This window comes from Mesoplodon densirostris, chromosome 8 (assembly GCF_025265405.1).
Source record: "Mesoplodon densirostris isolate mMesDen1 chromosome 8, mMesDen1 primary haplotype, whole genome shotgun sequence".
In the NCBI taxonomy this organism is placed as follows: Eukaryota; Metazoa; Chordata; class Mammalia; order Artiodactyla; family Ziphiidae; genus Mesoplodon; species Mesoplodon densirostris.
Genome location: NC_082668.1, coordinates 94,760,414 through 94,778,470, shown reverse-complemented (window position 1 = coordinate 94,778,470; position 18,057 = coordinate 94,760,414). Strand labels below are relative to the sequence as shown.

The 18,057-nt window shown below is 41.6% G+C and overlaps 1 long non-coding RNA gene across 2 annotated transcripts in view; it reads left to right on the top strand.

The window, feature by feature from the left end:
• The window catches only part of LOC132495087 (uncharacterized), a 355,499-nt gene extending 338,445 nt beyond the window's left edge, over nt 1-17,054 (top strand). For both annotated transcript variants that reach the window (XR_009533204.1, XR_009533203.1), the window contains one exon: nt 15,702-17,054. This is a non-coding gene — a long non-coding RNA (uncharacterized LOC132495087). The remainder of the gene's footprint in view (nt 1-15,701) is intronic.
• Nucleotides 17,055-18,057: the final 1,003 nt, after the last annotated feature.

The window sequence follows — 18,057 nt, the reverse complement described above, 5'->3', positions numbered from 1 at the left end:
TACTGGAAGGAGAGCATCACTAAACTAGTGCCTCTGTGGAAATTCCACTGCATCACTTTAGGATGATAATAACACAAAGGAAAATGGAGGAGAGAAATCAAAGGATGAGTGAGAAAGGGTGGTGTGGTTGGTGGATCAGTATATTTAGCAGGTATCTCAACATGCATTCAGCTGAGGATCTACCGAGTTCTAAGATAGGAAGTAGTTCCAGACTATACCGAGAAAAGAGTTTTTCTCTCAGGTACAGACCCCCTGAATCCTCTGTATTGCTTTCTGTGTCTACATTTCAAATTCCCAGTAGAATTAGCATATATTGGGTTGGCCAAAAAGGTCGTTTGGGTTTTTCCATGACATCTTTTGGAAAAACCCCAATGAACTTTTTGGCCAACCCAGTATTTAGGAGGGTATAGATGTGCTTAAACGTGTGGATATTGAATCCCAGCTGTGTCACTCACTAGTCTGTGACCTTGGGCAAGGCACTTAATTTCTTCCTGTCAGTTTTATTCATTCATTCGCTCATTCGTTCACGCATCCATCCATCTAACACTTAACTGAAATCATACTGTGTGTCCAGGTACTCTGCTAGGCAGTGAAACAAAAGATACACAAGCTCTAGCCACATGGAGCATAATATACTAGTGAGGGAGATGGCAAAAACCCCCAATAAATGAACAAATATATTTAAAAGTATGAAGAGTATTATGAGGAAAATAAACAAGGAGCTGAGATGGAGAAAAAGGTACTTGTATTAGGAAAAGTAAGTAGAGAGAACCTTTTTATAGAGGTGTCATAATCTTGGGAATGTGCTTATGCATAAAATTGGGATAACAATAAAGCCTTCATTGCATCATAGTGAGAGAGGCCTAATCAGATAATGCTATTTTAACGCATTTGATTTAGTGCCTGGCACACAGGAAATGTTCAACAAATGTTTATTATTATTTCTTCTATCCTTAGCACATAGACTTAGTACATACTATTTAGTACATAAACTTAGCAGACAGAGCTTAACACATGACTTTGTACATAGTAGGGACTCAATAAATGTGTGCTGCTGATGGATTATGAAAAGAATATGGTGGCATGGTGACACCCATCACTGTCCACGGTTTCTGGCAGCATCGGAAGGGCTAAAATTGCTCTCTTAGAAACATACCTGTGACAGCAAGGAATACATCAGCCTCTGGACCCCCAGAGTGGGTCCCTGCAAGATAATATTGTTCCAGGCAGAAATCAAGAGAAACTTGGTGCTGATTTGTGCCACAGTTGCTTACAGTGTAAACAGAAGCCACCAGGGCTGTCCACTCAGCACTTCTTACCAGTCACAGAAAAAAAATGTTTTTCTTTTTTAAAGGAAAGATGGAAGAAGGGCACTTTTAGTGCAGGCTGCAGCTCTTTACAACATAAATTGCTCAGCCCAGGGGAATCGAAATGGATGAAGTGTATGCAAAGTCAGCTAATGAATGGAGTTTGGGTGAAAAAATGATAAAAGAAATTGCTTGATTTTAGTTTTCTATCCGTAGCGATGCTTGTTTTTAAAGTGGTCAGTGATGCAGGTCTCATTGACATTGAGCATTTGGGGGAAGAAAGCAATAGTACCTCTGTGATCACACGGTGGGTATAATAGAATTAAGTATAATAATTTATTTGCAAAACAAATTTTCAATTGGATACTAATGGTACGAGTTTCCAGGACCCTTGTTTATTAGACAGGAGAAGGAAAGCTACCACAGTGCTGGTCCACTGGTAGAACGGGGGAGAAATTACCTTCAGCTCAAGGATGGTATGTTGGCCAGATTATTAATAGAGATGCAGCTTGGAAAGGGGGGAGAGCTCAGATTGAGTGGTGGACAGTGCCATTCTGGTCTTGGTCTGTCACTTGCAGACCTGGGTCTCATTTGTACCTCTTTGGGCTTCCTGATTGATGTGCTCAAAGAGGTTACAGGTATATTGTGATCCAGTGAACCCTCAGCGCCTAAGGTCTGGGGTAACTGAGGTCCCGAGCTGGTTGTCAGTCCAGGACTCATCAAGGGCAGCCTGAGAGGCTCTGACAGCACGCCCCACAGTACCTGTAGATGGCAGATACCATGAGCTTCTTGGCAAGGCACCGAGCTCTCCCAAGAGGTGCTCTTTACTAAATACATCAACTGTCCGCTGCAGAGCACACTGCTGCCCACGGTGGGCAGAGGGCTGAAGAGATGCTAGAGACTTGTTCCAGGGGCCCGAGGAGACTCATGTGCAGTCCAAGCCTGGGCTGAGAGAGGAAGATGGAGAGAAGAGGAGGCCAGGTGGGACTCCTGCAAGGCATAGCTCCAAAGGCAGCACTGTACCTCTTTCTTCATATATACTGGGTAGTTAGGCCCATTTAAATGTGCCCTTTTAAAAAAGTCCACACAGGTGACCGGGCAAGGGCTCTAGCACTGAGTGAACATTCTGCATGTTCAAGCACCTTTCTTGTGAAATACTTAAAACAAAAAAGTTTGACTGGATTTGAAATCCATTTCCATTATCAAAAGACATTTTCAACATTTATATCGGTCAAAGAAAATAAAAAAGAAGAGTTCTTCAACTCTTTAAAGATCATTTCAACTGTTGTAAATTTTTGAATGGCTATAAAAAATGGCTTTCAATTTTTTATCACCACTTGTGGGAACAAAGTTTCTCATCAATGGTGACTATCAAGAATTTGAAGGGAGATCATTAAAAAGACTTGATCAGGACTTGCTTGTAGCCATTTCAAACAAAACTTGATATAAAACAGTTATGTGCATGAAAGCAAGCTCAATTTTCTCATTAAAAATTTTGGAAAAGATTTTATTTTGGGCTTTTATACAAATTCAATATTTAATATCCATCTCTAATTCTCTGCATTTTATTTTTATTATCATAGTAATACAATATAAAGAAAATGTAATAAATATTTTCACCTAGCCCATGGAGATGTCCTCAAGTACCCTCCAGTTTATTCCAGTGTGATGAACAAGTATTATCATATTAAAAAATATCTTGGCTTCAGTCACACATCAGAACACCTGGGTGCTAATGCTGTCTTGCTGCTAACTTTCTTTGACCAAATTGCATGAACAACTTGGGCCTCAGTTCTCCCATCTGTAAAATGACTGGATTAGATTAAATTACTCCTAAGTTTTAACTTGAACAGTCTATTTACTTCTTTTTTATTTTTTATTTTTTTTTATTTTTTATTTTTTATTTTTTTTTTATTTTACAAATTTAATCAGTTATACATATACATATGTTCCCATATTCCCTCCCTTTTGCGTCTCCCTCCCACCCTCCCTATCCCACCCCTCCAGGCAGTCACAAAGCACCGAGCTGATCTCCCCGTGCTATGCGGCTGCTTCCCACTAGCTATCTACCCTACGTTTGGTAGTGTATACATGTCCATGCCGCTCTTTCATTTCGTCACAGCTTACCCTTCCCCCTCCCCATATCCTCAAGTCCATGCTCTAGTAGGTCTGTGTCTTTATTCCTGTCTTACTCCTATGTTTTTGATGACATTTTTTTTCTTAAATTCCATATATATGTGTCAGCATACAGTATTTGTCTTTCTCTTTCTGACTTACTTCACTCTGTATGACAGACTCTAGGTCTATCCACCTCATTACAAATAGCTCAATTTCATTTCTTTTTATGGCTGAGTAATATTCCATTGTATATATGTGCCACATCTTCTTTATCCATTCATCCGATGATGGACACTTAGGTTGTTTCCATCTCCGGGCTATTGTGAATAGAGCTGCAATGAACATTTTGGTACATGTCTCTTTTTGAATTATGGTTTTCTCAGGGTATATGCCCAGTAGTGGGATTGCTGGGTCATATGGTAGTTCTATTTGTAGTTTTTTAAGGAACCTCCATACCGTTCTCCATAGTGGCTGTACCAATTCACATTCCCACCAGCAGTGCAAGAGTGTTCCCTTTTTTCCACACCCTCTCCAGCATTTATTGTTTCTAGATTTTTTGATGATGGCCATTCTGACTGGTGTGAGATGATATCTCATTGTAGTTTTGATTTGCATTTCTCTAATGAGTAAAGATGTTGAGCATCCTTTCATGTGTTTGTTGGCAGTCTGTATATCTTCTGTGGAGAAATGTCTATTTAGGTCTTCTGCCCATTTTTGGATTGGGTTGTTTGTTTTTTTGTTATTGAGCTGCATGAGCTGCTTATAAATTTTGGAGATTAATCCTTTGTCAGTTGCTTCATTTGCAAATATTTTCTCCCATTCTGAGGGTTGTCTTTTGGTCTTGTTTATGGTTTCCTTTGCTGTGCAAAAGCTTTTAAGTTTCATTAGGTCCCATGTGTTTATTTTTGTCTTTATTTCCATTTCTCTAGGAGGTGGGTCAAAAAGGATCTTGCTGTGATTTATGTCATAGAGTGTTCTGCCTATGTTTTCCTCTAGGAGTTTGATAGTGTCTGGCCTTACATTTAGGTCTTTAATCCATTTTGAGCTTATTTTTGTGTATGGTGTTAGGGAGTGATCTAATCTCATACTTTTACATGTCCCTGTCCAGTTTTCCCAGCACCACTTATTGAAGAGACTGTCCTTTCTCCACTGTACATTCCTGCCTCCTTTATCAAAGATAAGGTGACCATATGTCCGTGGGTTTATCTCTGGGCTTTCTATCCTGTTCCATTGATCTATCTTTCTGTTATTGTGCCAGTACCATACTGTCTTGATTACTGTAGCCTTGTAGTATAGTCTGAAGTCAGGGAGCCTGATTCCTCCAGCTCCATTTTTCGTTCTCAAGATTGCTTTGGCTATTCGGGGTCTTTTGTGTTTCCATACAAATTGTGAAATTTTTTGTTCTAGTTCTGTGAAAAATGCCATTGGTAGTTTGATAGGGATTGCATTGAATCTGTAGATTGCTTTGGGTAGTAGAGTCATTTTCACAATGTTGATTCTTCCAATCCAAGAACATGGTACATCTCTCCATCTATTTGTATCATCTTTAATTTCTTTCATCAGTGTCTTATAATTTTCTGCATACAGGTCTTTTGTCTCCTTAGGTAGGTTTATTCCTAGATATTTTATTCTTTTTGTTGCAATGGTAAATGGGAGTGTTTCCTTGATTTCACTTTCAGATTTTTCATCATTAGTATATAGGAATGCCAGAGATTTCTGTGCATTAATTTTGTATCCTGCAACTTTACCAAATTCATTGATTAGCTCTAGTAGTTTTCTGGTAGCATCTTTAGGATTCTCTATGTATAGTATCATGTCATCTGCAAACAGTGACAGCTTTACTTCTTCTTTTCCAATTTGTATTCCTTTTATTTCCTTTTCTTCTCTGATTGCTGTGGCTAAAACTTCCAAAACTATGTTGAATAAGAGTGGTGAGAGTGGGCAACCTTGTCTTGTTCCTGATCTTAGTGGAAATGGTTTCAATTTTTCACCATTGAGGACGATGCTGGCTGTGGGTTTGTCATATATGGCCTTTATTATGTTGAGGAAAGTTCCCTCTATGCCTGCTTTCTGCAGGGTTTTTATCATAAATGGGTGTTGAATTTTGTCAAAAGCTTTCTCTGCATCTATTGAGATGATCATATGGTTTTTCTCCTTCAGTTTGTTAATATGGTGTATCACGTTGATTGATTTGCGTATATTGAAGAATCCTTGCATTCCTGGAATAAACCCCACTTGATCATGGTGTATGATCCTTTTAATGTGCTGTTGGATTCTGTTTGCTAGTATTTTGTTGAGGATTTTTGCATCTATGTTCATCAGTGATATTGGCCTGTAGTTTTCTTTCTTTGTGACATCCTTGTCTGGTTTTGGTATCAAGGTGATGGTGGCCTCGTAGAATGAGTTTGGGAGTGTTCCTCCCTCTGCTATATTTTGGAAGAGTTTGAGAAGGATAGGTGTTAGCTCTTCTCTAAATGCTTGATAGAATTCGCCTGTGAAGCCATCTGGTCCTGGGCTTTTGTTTGTTGGAAGATTTTTGATCACAGTTTCAATTTCAGTGCTTGTGATTGGTCTGTTCATATTTTCTATTTCTTCCTGATTCAGTCTTGGCAGGTTGTGCATTTCTAAGAATTTGTCCATTTCTTCCAGATTGTCCATTTTATTGGCATAGAGTTGCTTATAGTAATCTCTCATGATCTTTTGTATTTCTGCAGTGTCAGTTGTTACTTCTCCTTTTTCATTTCTAATTCTATTGATTTGAGTCTTCTCCCTTTTTTTCTTGATGAGTCTGGCTAATGGTTTATCAATTTTGTTTATCTTCTCAAAGAACCAGCTTTTAGTTTTATTGATCTTTGCTATCGTTTCCTTCATTTCTTTTTCATTTATTTCTGATCTGATTTTTATGATTTCTTTCCTTCTGCTAACTTTGGGATGTTTTTGTTCTTCTTTCTCTAATTGCTTTAGGTGCAAGGTTAGGTTGTTTATTCGAGATGTTTCCTGTTTCTTAAGGTGGGATTGTATTGCCATAAACTTCCCTCTTAGAACTGCTTTTGCTGCATCCCATAGGTTTTGGGTCGTCGTGTCTCCATTGTCATTTGTTTCTAGGTATTTTTTAATTTCCTCTTTGATTTCTTCAGTGATCACTTCGTTATTAAGTAGTGTATTGTTTAGCCTCCATGTGTTTGTATGTTTTACAGCTCTTTTCCTGTAATTGATATCTAGTCTCATAGCATTGTGGTCAGAAAAGATACTTGATACAATTTCAATTTTCTTAAATTTACCAAGGCTTGATTTGTGACCCAAGATATGATCTATCCTGGAGAATGTTCCATGAGCACTTGAGAAAAATGTGTATTCTGTTGTTTTTGGATGAAATGTCCTGTAAATATCAATTAAGTCCATCTTGTTTAATGTATCATTTAAAGCTTGTGTTTGCTTATTTAGTTTCATTTTGGATGACCTGTCCATTGGTGAAAGTGGGGTGTTAAAGTCCCCTACTATGATTGTGTTACTGTCGATTTCTCCTTTTATGGCTGTTAATAATTCCCTTATGTATTGAGGTGCTCCTATGTTTGGTGCATAAATATTTACAATTGTTATATCTTCTTCTTGGATTGATCCCTTGATCATTATGTAGTGTCCTTCTTTGTCTCTTCTAGTAGTCTTTATTTTAAAGTCTATTTTGTCTGATATGAGAATTGCTACTCCAGCTTTCTTTTGGTTTCCATTTGCATGGAATATCTTTTTCCATCCCCTTACTTTCAGTTTGTATGTGTCTCTAGGTCTGAAGTGGGTCTCTTGTAGACAGCATATATATGGTTCTTGTTTTTGTATCCATTCAGCCAGTCTGTGTCTTTTGGTGGGAGCATTTAGTCCATTTACATTTAAGGTAATTATTGATATGTATGTTCCTATTCCCATTTCCTTAATTGTTTTGGGTTCGTTATTGTAGTTCTTTTCCTTCTGTTGTGTTTCTTGCCTAGAGAAGTTCCTTTAGCATTTGTTGTAAAGCTGGTTTGGTGGTGCTGAACTCTCTCAGCTTTTGCTTGTCTGTAAACGTTTTAATTTCTCCATCAAATCTGAATGAGATCCTTGCTGGGTAGAGTAATCTTGGTTGCAGGTTTTTCTCCTTCATCACTTTAATTATGTCCTGCCACTCCCTTCTGGCTTGTAGAGTTTCTGCTGAGAGATCAGCTGTTATCCTGATGGGGATTCCCTTGTGTGTTATTTGTTGTTTTTGCCTTGCTGCTTTTAATATGATTTCTTTGTGTTTAATTTTTGACAGTTTGATTAATATGTGTCTTGGTGTATTTCTCCTTGGATTTATTCTGTATGGGACTCTCTGTGCCTCCTGGACTTGATTAACTATTTCCTTTCCCATATTAGGGAAGTTTTCAACTATAATCTCTTCAAATATTTTCTCAGTCCCTTTCTTTTTCTCTTCTTCTTCTGGAACCCCTATAATTCGAATGTTGGTGCGTTTAATGTTGTCCCAGAGGTCTCTGAGACTGTCCTCTGTTCTTTTCATTCTTTTTTCTTTATTTTGCTGTGCAGCAGTTATTTCCACTATTTTATCTTCCACCTCACTTATCCGTTCTTCTGCCTCAGTTATTCTGCTATTGATCCCATCTAGAGTATTTTTTATTTCATGTATTGTGTTTTTAATCGATGCTTGATTCATCTTTAGTTCTTCTAGGTCCTTGTTAACTGTTTCTTGCATTTTGTCTATTCTATTTCCAAGATTTTGGATCATCTTTACCAACATTATTCTGAATTCTTTTTCAGGTAGACTGCCTATTACCTCTTCATTTGTTAGGTCTGGTGGGTTTTTATCTTGCTCCTTCTCCTGCTGTGTGTTTTTCTGTCTTCTCATTTTGCTTATGTTACTGTGTTTGGGGTCTCCTTTTTGCAGGCTGCAGGTTTGTAGTTCCCGTTGTTTTTGGTGTCTGTCCCCAGTGGCTAAGGTTGGTTTAGTGGGTTGTGTAGGCTTCTTGGTGGAGGGGACTACTGCCTGTGTTCTGGTGGATGAGGCTGGATCTTGTCTTTCTGGTGGGCAGGTCCACGTCTGGTGGTGTGTTTTGGGGTGTCTGCAGACTTTTTATGATTTTAGGCCACCTCTCTGCTAATGGGTGGCGTTGTGTTCCTGTCTTGCTAGTTGTTTGGCATAGGGTGTCCAGCACTATAGCTTGCTGGTCGTTGAGTGAAGCTGGGTGCTGCTGTTGAGATGGAGATCTCTGGAAGATTTTCGCCGTTTGATATTGTGTGGAGCTGGGAGGTCTCTTGTGGACCAGTGTCCTGAAGTTGGCTCTCCCACCTCAGAGGCACAGCACTGACTCCTGGCTCCTCAATTTGGGATGATTTGTTGTCTATTCCTGTATTCCACAGATGCAGGGTACATTAAGTTGATTGTGGAGCTTTAATCCGCTGCTTCTGAGGCTGCTGGGAGAGGTTTCCCTTTCTCTTCTTTGTTCTCACAGCTCCTCGGTCTCAGCTTTGGATTTGGCCCCGCCTCTGCGTGTAGGTCGCCGGAGGGCGTCTGTTCTTCGCTCAGACAGGACAGGGTTAAAGGAGCAGCCTCTTCGGGGACTCTGGCTCACTCAGGCCGGGCGGGAGGGAGGGGCACGGAGTGCGGGGCGAGCCTGCAGCGGCAGAGGTCGGCGTGACGTTGCAGCAGCCCGAGGCGCGCCGTGCGTTCTCCCAGGGAAGCCACCCCTGGATCCCGGGACCCCGGCAGTGGCGGGCTGCACAGGCTCCCGGAAGGGCGGTGTGGACAGTGACCTGCGCTCGCACACAGGCTTCTTGGCGGCGGCAGCAGCAGCCCCAGCGTCCCACGCCCGTCTCTGGGCTCCGCGCTCTCAGCCGCGACTCGCGCCCGTCCCTGGAGCTCCTTTACGTGGTGCTCTTAATCCCCTCTCCTCGCACACCAGGAAACCAAGAGGGAAGAAATAGTCTCTTGCCTCTTCGGCAGCTCCAGAGTTTTCCCGGACTCCCTCCCGGCTAGCTGTGGTACATTAGCCCCCTTCACGCTGAGTTCTCGCCGCCAGCCCCAGTCCTCTCTCTGCGCTCTGACCGAAGCCCGAGCCTCAGCTTCCAGCGCTGCACGCACCAGCGGGCGAGCAGACAAGCCTCTCGGGCTGGTGAGTGCCGCTCGGCACCGATCCTCTGTGTGGGGATCTCTCCGCTTTGCCCTACCCAGGTATGTGGGGAGTTTCTTGCCTTTTGGGAGGTCTGGGGTCTTCTGCCAGCGTTCAGTAGGTGTTCTGTAGGAGTTGTTCCACGTGTAGCTGTATTTCTGGTGTATCCGTGGGGAGGAAGGTGATCTCCGCGTCTTACTCTTCCGCCATCTTACCCGGAAGTCCTCCAGTCTATTTACTTCTATGGTCATGACAAGGATTTATTTCTTATGAGGATACATCTTAGCAATTGATCATGATTATTTATTTATTTATTATTTTTATTTTTTTGCTGTACGCGGGCCTCTCACTGTTGTGGCCTCTCCCATTGCGGAACACAGGCTCTGGACGCGCAGGCTCAGCAGCCATGGCTCACGGGCCCAGCCGCTCCATGGCATGTGGGACCTTCCCGGACCGGGACACGAACCCGTGTCCCCTTCATCGGCAGGCAGACTCCCAACCACTGAGCCACCAGGGAAGGCCTCAGTCACTACTTTTTAATCAACTTGTTTTGAGCCAGAATCCTACCTTACCTGCCTTCTTGTTCCTAGCCTCCTGCCCCTCTACAAGTAGACATAGAATTTTTAAAAAATAAGTGAGCCACATACATTCAACAGCCAAGAGCAGATAAAAGCTTACTGCATACCCTAAAATCAACATACTTTAAGAAGAGGTCTGGAAAAGTATATCACTGAATATCAGAAAACTTTGAAGCATTAAAGCATCCATTTCAAAGGAAAGGGTTCAGAATACTTGAGCATGTGCTATCCGATCACACATACCATTGAATATGTAAGTGCATGACGCCTAACTGCTCACAGGCACTCTTAAAATTAGAAATATGTGCAGCCTGGAGAAGTCTGAGTAGGAGAAAAAGTTGTAGGTATGTATCGTGATGCCTTATGCTCCCTCTGAGATGTGTAGCCAGTTTTTCTCAGAAGATTTAACATCAAAAGCTATGTGAAGAAGTGATCTAACAGTATCAGCTCATTTGTTCTAAGGATTAGTGTCAGCATCACAGAAAACAGGCACTATGGAGTGGAAGCAAGAGTTCAGGGTTTGGTCTTTGGGTGAAGAAGATAAAATAAAAGTCAGAAATTAGTAAAGTCTTAAAAACAATGGGGTCTCTTGGGTTCCAGCAGGAAGTCAAGTTACATAAAAGGAGCATTTAGTAAAGATGAAAGACACCATAGAAAACCAGCTGTAAAATTCAAGAGCTTATATTGTGAAGCCATGGGAAGGAAATAACATTTATTAAGCACCATATATAGGGCACCGTGATAGGTGCTTTCAAATCCTTCAAGCTAAGTATAACTATAGTATCATTTCCTTTCTAATCGGTGAGGAAACTAGGACTAATAAAAAGGTTACGAAATTTGGTATAGCTCATACAGCTGGTAGATGATCAAAACCTGCTAAGCTCAGACTTGTTGTTGACTTAACACATACATGTGATGGATGTGCCTATTTTTTGGCTTAGTTAAGGGGAAAGTCTCCAACATCATAATATCTTCCCTACTGGTCCCATGGAGTCCCACAGATGCAGCTATATTCTTTAAAATCTTGAGGATTTTTAAAAAGTATTTCTGATCTAAATTCACTCAAGGTATAGGGCAACTTAAATGGTTCCCAGGCATTTATTTGAAAAGGAAGCATTTCTTAATGAGCTCTACCAGGAAGCCAAGAATGAGTCCCCATAGGATTGGGGGTATCTCAGGGGAGGGGGTAACTCCTCTGGGTTATGGGGCTGTTGAGGGGGCCATACCACTACAATACTTTTTTTTCTACACTTTTTTTTGGCTGCATACTCTGATTCACTCTTCATATGTCGATTTTGTATTATTTACTATAGAGAGAATAGAAAGATAATTGTCTTCCCTTTAACAAGATTGATCAAAATTTGATAGTTTATTAGTGATAGGTTAGAAAAGTTCTTTTAAGCTTCAAAACTTAATACTGTAAATGCCTTATCTGTGACTTTCCACTGCAGTTACATTCCAAAAACCGGAAATGCTCCAAGGAAAAAGTAAGGTTCTGAAAACAAGCTTTCTATTTCATACTGTGGCCAGGGCCAACTAGAGGCGGATTCACAGCATAGCTGGAGAAGCTGAAAACTCAAGGTCTTTTCCAAGGCTCTTGCCCACAGGAGAAACTAGTCAACTGAGCTAGGAGACAAAGAACACTGCTTCAGCCTTGGGCCATTACTGCCCTTGCCTGCTGTAGTCCTGGGGCTGCTGGTTGGGCTGGTGGGCTGAGCACAACCTCTCCATCTGCCTGGCCCCTAATGACAGCTCCTTCCAGCAGGCCACCTTGAGCAGCCAGACCCATCTCTTCCTTCAGTGAGAAAGTATTCAAACCAGGCACAGCTCATTACCACTTTGATCTGGGCTTCATGGCCACCTGGTGTCCTGACCCCTTTCTCCAGGTCAGGCCTGGAGAGGAAGAAGAAAGTGAGGACCTAAGACTGGGGGTAGTAGAGAGGCTACAGTCTCCAAAAGCTATGGCCTCAGGTAAGAATGACGTCTCAGGCAAAAAAACTGATAAGGACTTTACAGATATGGCGTTGCCAATAAAAGACTGAAGCAAAAAGTCACTTTTTGAAACCATCAATAATAAATGCATTTTGATCAACCATGCTAGAGGAAAGAATGAATTACTTGTCCATCTTCTTTCTAGAAAATATTACAAAATCGTTATCATAGAAAGAGGCACTCAAAGAGTATGAAGTCAAAAAATGTAGGGGAGCCAGCATTATAGAACTGTATCAGACTATAAAAATATAGTGTTATTTGACATTTGTCAGTTTTATAAAATTTCTGATTTGATGCCATTTCTTTACTCATTCAAATTAATTTTCTCATTCATACCTGATTTTGCACTCATCTTTTTAAATTCTTTTAAGAAAAAGAATTTTCATACTGTGAAAATTTCATACTGTGAAAGAGTGCCCCATAAGTTTAAGCTTCAGGTGCCATAAATGAGGATCTGTTCCTGGAACTTCTGCTGGGACACAAAAGGCCATGCCCAGTATTCCTGTGTTCTCAGGGGATATCTCTGCCAACAGGGATGTTAGGAATCAGTGCCTAGTTCAGTTTCATGGAAAGAACAATGGGCTGGAGTGGGACTTCAATTCTATTTCTGGATTAACTTTGTTCTAATTAAGTGCCCCTGGGAGACTCTAATGCTCTGTGACCATAGTTTCCCATTAATAAAATGGGATTCTAAATAAGAGCCCCTCCTCATCTCATAGGGATGTCCTTCCTGCATGTACTATTACAATATAAATGTTAAAACCTTTGTAGAAGAAGATGGCCAACAAAAAGTAAAAAGCCATTGGTCTCACTCCTTGTATATTCCTCTGGCTGGCAGCAAACTGAGGTTACTGGTAGCATCTTGGTAAAGCTTTACCACCTTACTATGCTGTCGCCACACCACCCTTGAGATCAATTGAAAACTGTCACTCCCTTTCTAAATTTCTAAATTCTAAATTTCCTCAAAGTGGTGTTGTTAGTTGTGGTGGTAGTGAGTTTCCTTTTTTTCTTTTTCTTTTTTTATATATGGAAGAAGTGGAAACACTCATTTCCCTCCTGTTCCCATTTCTCTGTCTTTTTACCTTTTACTCAACCCTTTCTCTTCCAGATCCTATTAGCTTTCCACACCATCAATAACCCAGTGGCACTGCCTCTGCTCCCTGTTGGATTCTGACCTGGCTATTATCGTCTTCCAGCTCTTCCAGAGGCTTGTGAAGCATCCTGGAATTGGGCTGTTATTCCATTCCCCGAGTCTGGGCAAGAGATGGTGGAAGAGTAACAGAGGGTTGACCTTGTTCAGATTTAGGGAGGGTCCCCTAGTGATGGAGCCATCAGTGCTTCGTGTTCCTCACTGGCCACCCAGTGGGGTCACTCAGCCTCCTCTGGTCCCTGAGGCAGAAACCCCTGACCTGTATTCCCTTCCTTGCCACACCCTCACCCCACCCCAAACTACTTTTGGCTTCTGAAATGTGCAGAAAGTGAGCAAATGAAAACAGAGGGAAATAATCCCTGAAGTCAATGGCTAGTCAGCCACACTTTAATATCTAAGAAAGGAGAATAACACCCTCAAAGGTGTCATCAACCAACGAGAAGGGCAGTGAGTTGGTCTCATCTGGAAGTTTTCTGTGTCTCTATAGATTTGTTTCTCAAGGTAAATCACCAGCCTGTCTAGCCACATTTGTTAACAATGCATGTAACTCTTAATGGCATCTCAAAAGCCTACTTACTCTCAATTTCGCTTCTCATTCGTTTTTATGATGCTAGAAAAATTCAGATTATATAGGCTTTCTTTGTGCTGAGATGGTAATTTTATATCACTGTAGATTAATAGCATTTTTAGTGATATTTGGTATCACTCATTTGTCTCCTATGGTCATAAAGATATATATTTTTTCTAATTTGGCTTTGCCAACAAATAAAAAATAAGAGTCTTTTTCTGTTGAATGAGCGAAAAAGTCATTCTGATCATGAACAATTATTCCCTTTTAACATACCCACAATCCACCGTCTAATTGTTTTTGTTATGGCAGCAATATAGTTTCTGCAAGAATGTGTATGTGCATGCCTGCGTGCATGCATGTAGTTTGGCCTGCAGATGAATCTCTCCTTGTTGCTACTTGATCTTCATTTTGAGTTCTGATTACTGAGCCTTCAGCTTGCCTCTTTAGAGCCTGTTTATCCAGGCATCTCTACTTAGGAAGACTGAAACCTCTCATTGCTTCCCCTTCCTCTCCCTTGGTCCTGGAGTTTTGCAGATATCTTGCCTTTGTGAGCATATTGATATGTCTGGAATTCTATTCGAAGAACTGGTCTTGCAGTGCTCACAGGAGCAAGTACCCATTCCAAGGATGGTTATTATGGAACAGAAAGGCAGCCAGACTCCGTTTAGCTATCAGCTTTTAAGACCTTCCTCCATCTGCTAAAATGTGCACTGAAAAGTTTCACATAAAATGCTGATTAGTACCTCAGTGTAGATTCATAGAACGATCCACTCTCTCTCGGTTTACATCCCAGTTTCCTAACTACCTAGTCACCTGTCCTATTGGAAAATTTTAATCATCTCTCTGACATTAGCTTGGCAATTTCAGTGGCCACTTCACAATCTTTCAAAGTCTTTCTGCTCCATTTCATTCCTATTTCTTTTCTGCTTGCGTTAATTATTTTTGCAGCCAGCATACATGTTTGTCAATAATGCATTACATTTTCCATGTGTCAGTTCCTCAGCCCATCAAAGAACCGTGCTCTTACCTTCTGAATGTATTTTCCCCTTTCCCGGCTCAGCTCATTTTGCTCTGGGCCTGCCTCTACTCCTCATTCCAAATCATCGCAAGTTGCAGGAAACTTGGCACTTGCAAAGCAGTCCCTCAGGTTAATGGGGTCTAGTTCTCCACAGAGCATTAGGTTTGGGCCTGCAGTGGGCTGCAGGTTGTCTGAAAGCCCCATGACTTCTTCCATACCCGAGATGCCCTCACCTTCTGAGATGCCCACTTCTGGAATGTGCAGAAGACAGTTCTCCCTTCTCAAATCAAGGACCAGGACACAAATTCCCCATTAAGCTTGAGGAGCATGAAAACCACTCCTGACCCCACTAGCTCCATCCTCAGTGTGATGTCTTTGCTTAATGAAAAAAGCCTTCTCTTAATGGCCATGCAAAGAAACACCTAGCACAGTCCTAGGCATGTACCAAAGCTCTGTAAATGCATACACAATTGAATGTGTTGCAAAAGGCTTAAGACCCACAGGCTGCATTTTGGGGGTGGTGCAGGGAGAGGCGTGTGGCTCCTTTAAAAAAAAATTAGTAGTGTTCTCCCCTCTGCCCCAGTATAACCTATTCTTGGGAAAGTTCTAATGGTTGATATTTCCTTTCATGATTAATATCAAGGATACCTACAAGTTGTCATAATCCCAAGACTACCTTTATCGTTGCTTCTGAGAATTCACTGACTAGTTCCCTCTCACAGGCCAAGGAAACGCCATTTTAAGAGAACTCTCTCTCTGCCTCTCAGAATGAATGCCCTTTTGGTGAAGGGCACATGAAGGGAAGTTTCTTTTTTGTTTTGCTTTTGTTTCAGATTCCCTTGGGGGTTACACACATCCTGTTCTAATTCCCCCGTTCCTTGGGGAAGCACTCAGCCTGTGACGGACGGGAAGAGGAGGGGTGCAGGCCCGGAGCCCCACGGGCAGAGCTGAGGCTCCTCTGCGTCTGTGCTGCCCACTTGGTCTTCTCTTTTGCCCAAGTCCATCACTCATGTGCACCGGAATCTTCCGAGTGCCGCCCACTGACCCTTGGTAAGATTCCATTTCTTACTTCCCTTCACTGTGACTTTCCTTGGCCAGCTCCTTATCTTTTTAACAGCCTTCTACCATCTGGGAGTCCTTCACGCCCGTGCTGCAAGAGAATGCTGGCAATGGCTGGGCCGAGAAAACTGAAGTATGGAAAATGGGAGTGCTAGGAAGGGAGGAATACCAACCCAGACTGAAAAACAATAGGCTCCTGCATACTTCAGGATTTTAGGTCATCAGGAAATGTCTTTCACCGTTAGCCCTTTTCAAACAATCACAACAAATGATCATTTTATACTAATTGTCCCACAAGGAACACTGCTTTTCAAGTGTTCTTCCATGTACTCTCTGGCAGTCATGCTAATCAGCGAAGATATTGACAAAGGCCGACCAAGGAAGAAGGAGACCGGATGAGGGAGTCGCATCATTCCGATACCCACCTGACCCCTTGACTGCTCATGCAGAAACAGAGACCTCTCCTCTGCAGTCTGCGTCCTCTCTCTTTATTCCTACATCTTCTTGGAAATACCTTTCTTGAACTTGAAGATCCCCTCGAGATATTATTTTCCAGATGAAGGACTTATGCTGGAGTCTTTAATTCACAATAACAAGAAGATGAAACATTGTGTGCCACCTCTGGACTCAGTGCCCTTGTGTTGGAAGTTGGCACAAGACGGACACTGTTCAGCTCACCTCTTCCACTCCATGTTCAGCTCTAGTAGCTAAGTCAGGCTGAACACTGCCTCCCCTGGCCACTTGCCCAGGTAAACTGAAAAGACAATCAAAATCAAGTCGATGTTGCTAAGAGAGCTCTCTAACATGGAGCCGGGCGGCCATTGAGGAAGTGGGACTTCTGCACGTCTCAGCGTGCACAAAATCTGGTGTTTTGATCACTCATTGTCCTACTCAAGATACCTATTGGATCCTTACCCTAAAATAACGTGACAGCCTATCTATTTATCAAACCCTTACCCTAAAATAACTTGTGATTCCTTAAAGGACAAGTATCTCCCGACCTGCATCAGAGTCAATCACAATTCTCGCCTGGCAACTTCAACTACCTTGTTAAAGACTTTTTCTCTTTCCCAGAATACTCTTTCAGTTTTACCTGAATCTGTGTCTTCTGAATTGCAGTTCTTGAGACCCCCAAATAAAGCTCTTTGTTCTTTGCAGCCTCGATATTGATTATTGTTCGACAAAATAAAAATGAATTGTTAGTTTTATTTTGTTTACTAACTCCACAAGTCACGGTAAGCTAAAGAAAAGTGTAAGAGGAAATGTGGACAAATTCTCTGTCTTTATTTATAGGCAATATCTACAATTAATCATGCTTTAAGAAAATATTTCCTTGGAACAATCACAGAGAAGGGTTTTGTTAAGAAAAGTTGAGAGCAGGGGAATTCTACATTACACTCTGCTGAATTAAAAAAAAAAAATCAAAGCTTCCATAAAATTCAGATAACTTTAGCCAGTGATAATCTCACCCAGTTTCCACGTGTGTAAAATGGGGACTATGAAATTACCTGTCTCGTGGGCTTCTTGGGACTACTTCATATAATTTTTAGAAGAGTACCTAGTGCTTAGTAAGTGTTCTGTAAATATTAGCAATTATTATTATTATCAACTAATAAAATTCCCAGGTGCTCTTATGCTAGATGATCCATTAGGGAGAGGTTGCAAACTAGTAGTCCATGAATAGGATGCCGTCTGCATGAATAGACTTTTAGAAATTTTTGTTTTAGTTGCTGCATTTTAAAATTGGGAGATTTCTCACATACACAACAGGTATTTCCAATTTTGCTTTAACATAGGAGGACCTGTGACATGGGGACTGCATCCTGCAAGGCAACCCTGGGCAAGAGCTGAAGGGCCCTTTCCAGGGGCGTGTATCACCTGTTTGCAAAATCCCCGCTGGGCCCTCCTGTCGTCCACTGAGCCATTTGCATTTCCCTCTCCTGTCTTACACACTACAAAGCACTTTCAAAGAGGCTCTTCTGTTTTGTTTTGCACAAACTGTAAGACAGGAGGTTAGGCAATACAATACTATCCACATTTTATAGTTGAGGAAAGTAATAAAAGGGTAGGTTAAGTGAATTGAAAAATGCTGCACAGTGAGTCTCTTGGGAGACCACCCTCTTCTCCAAC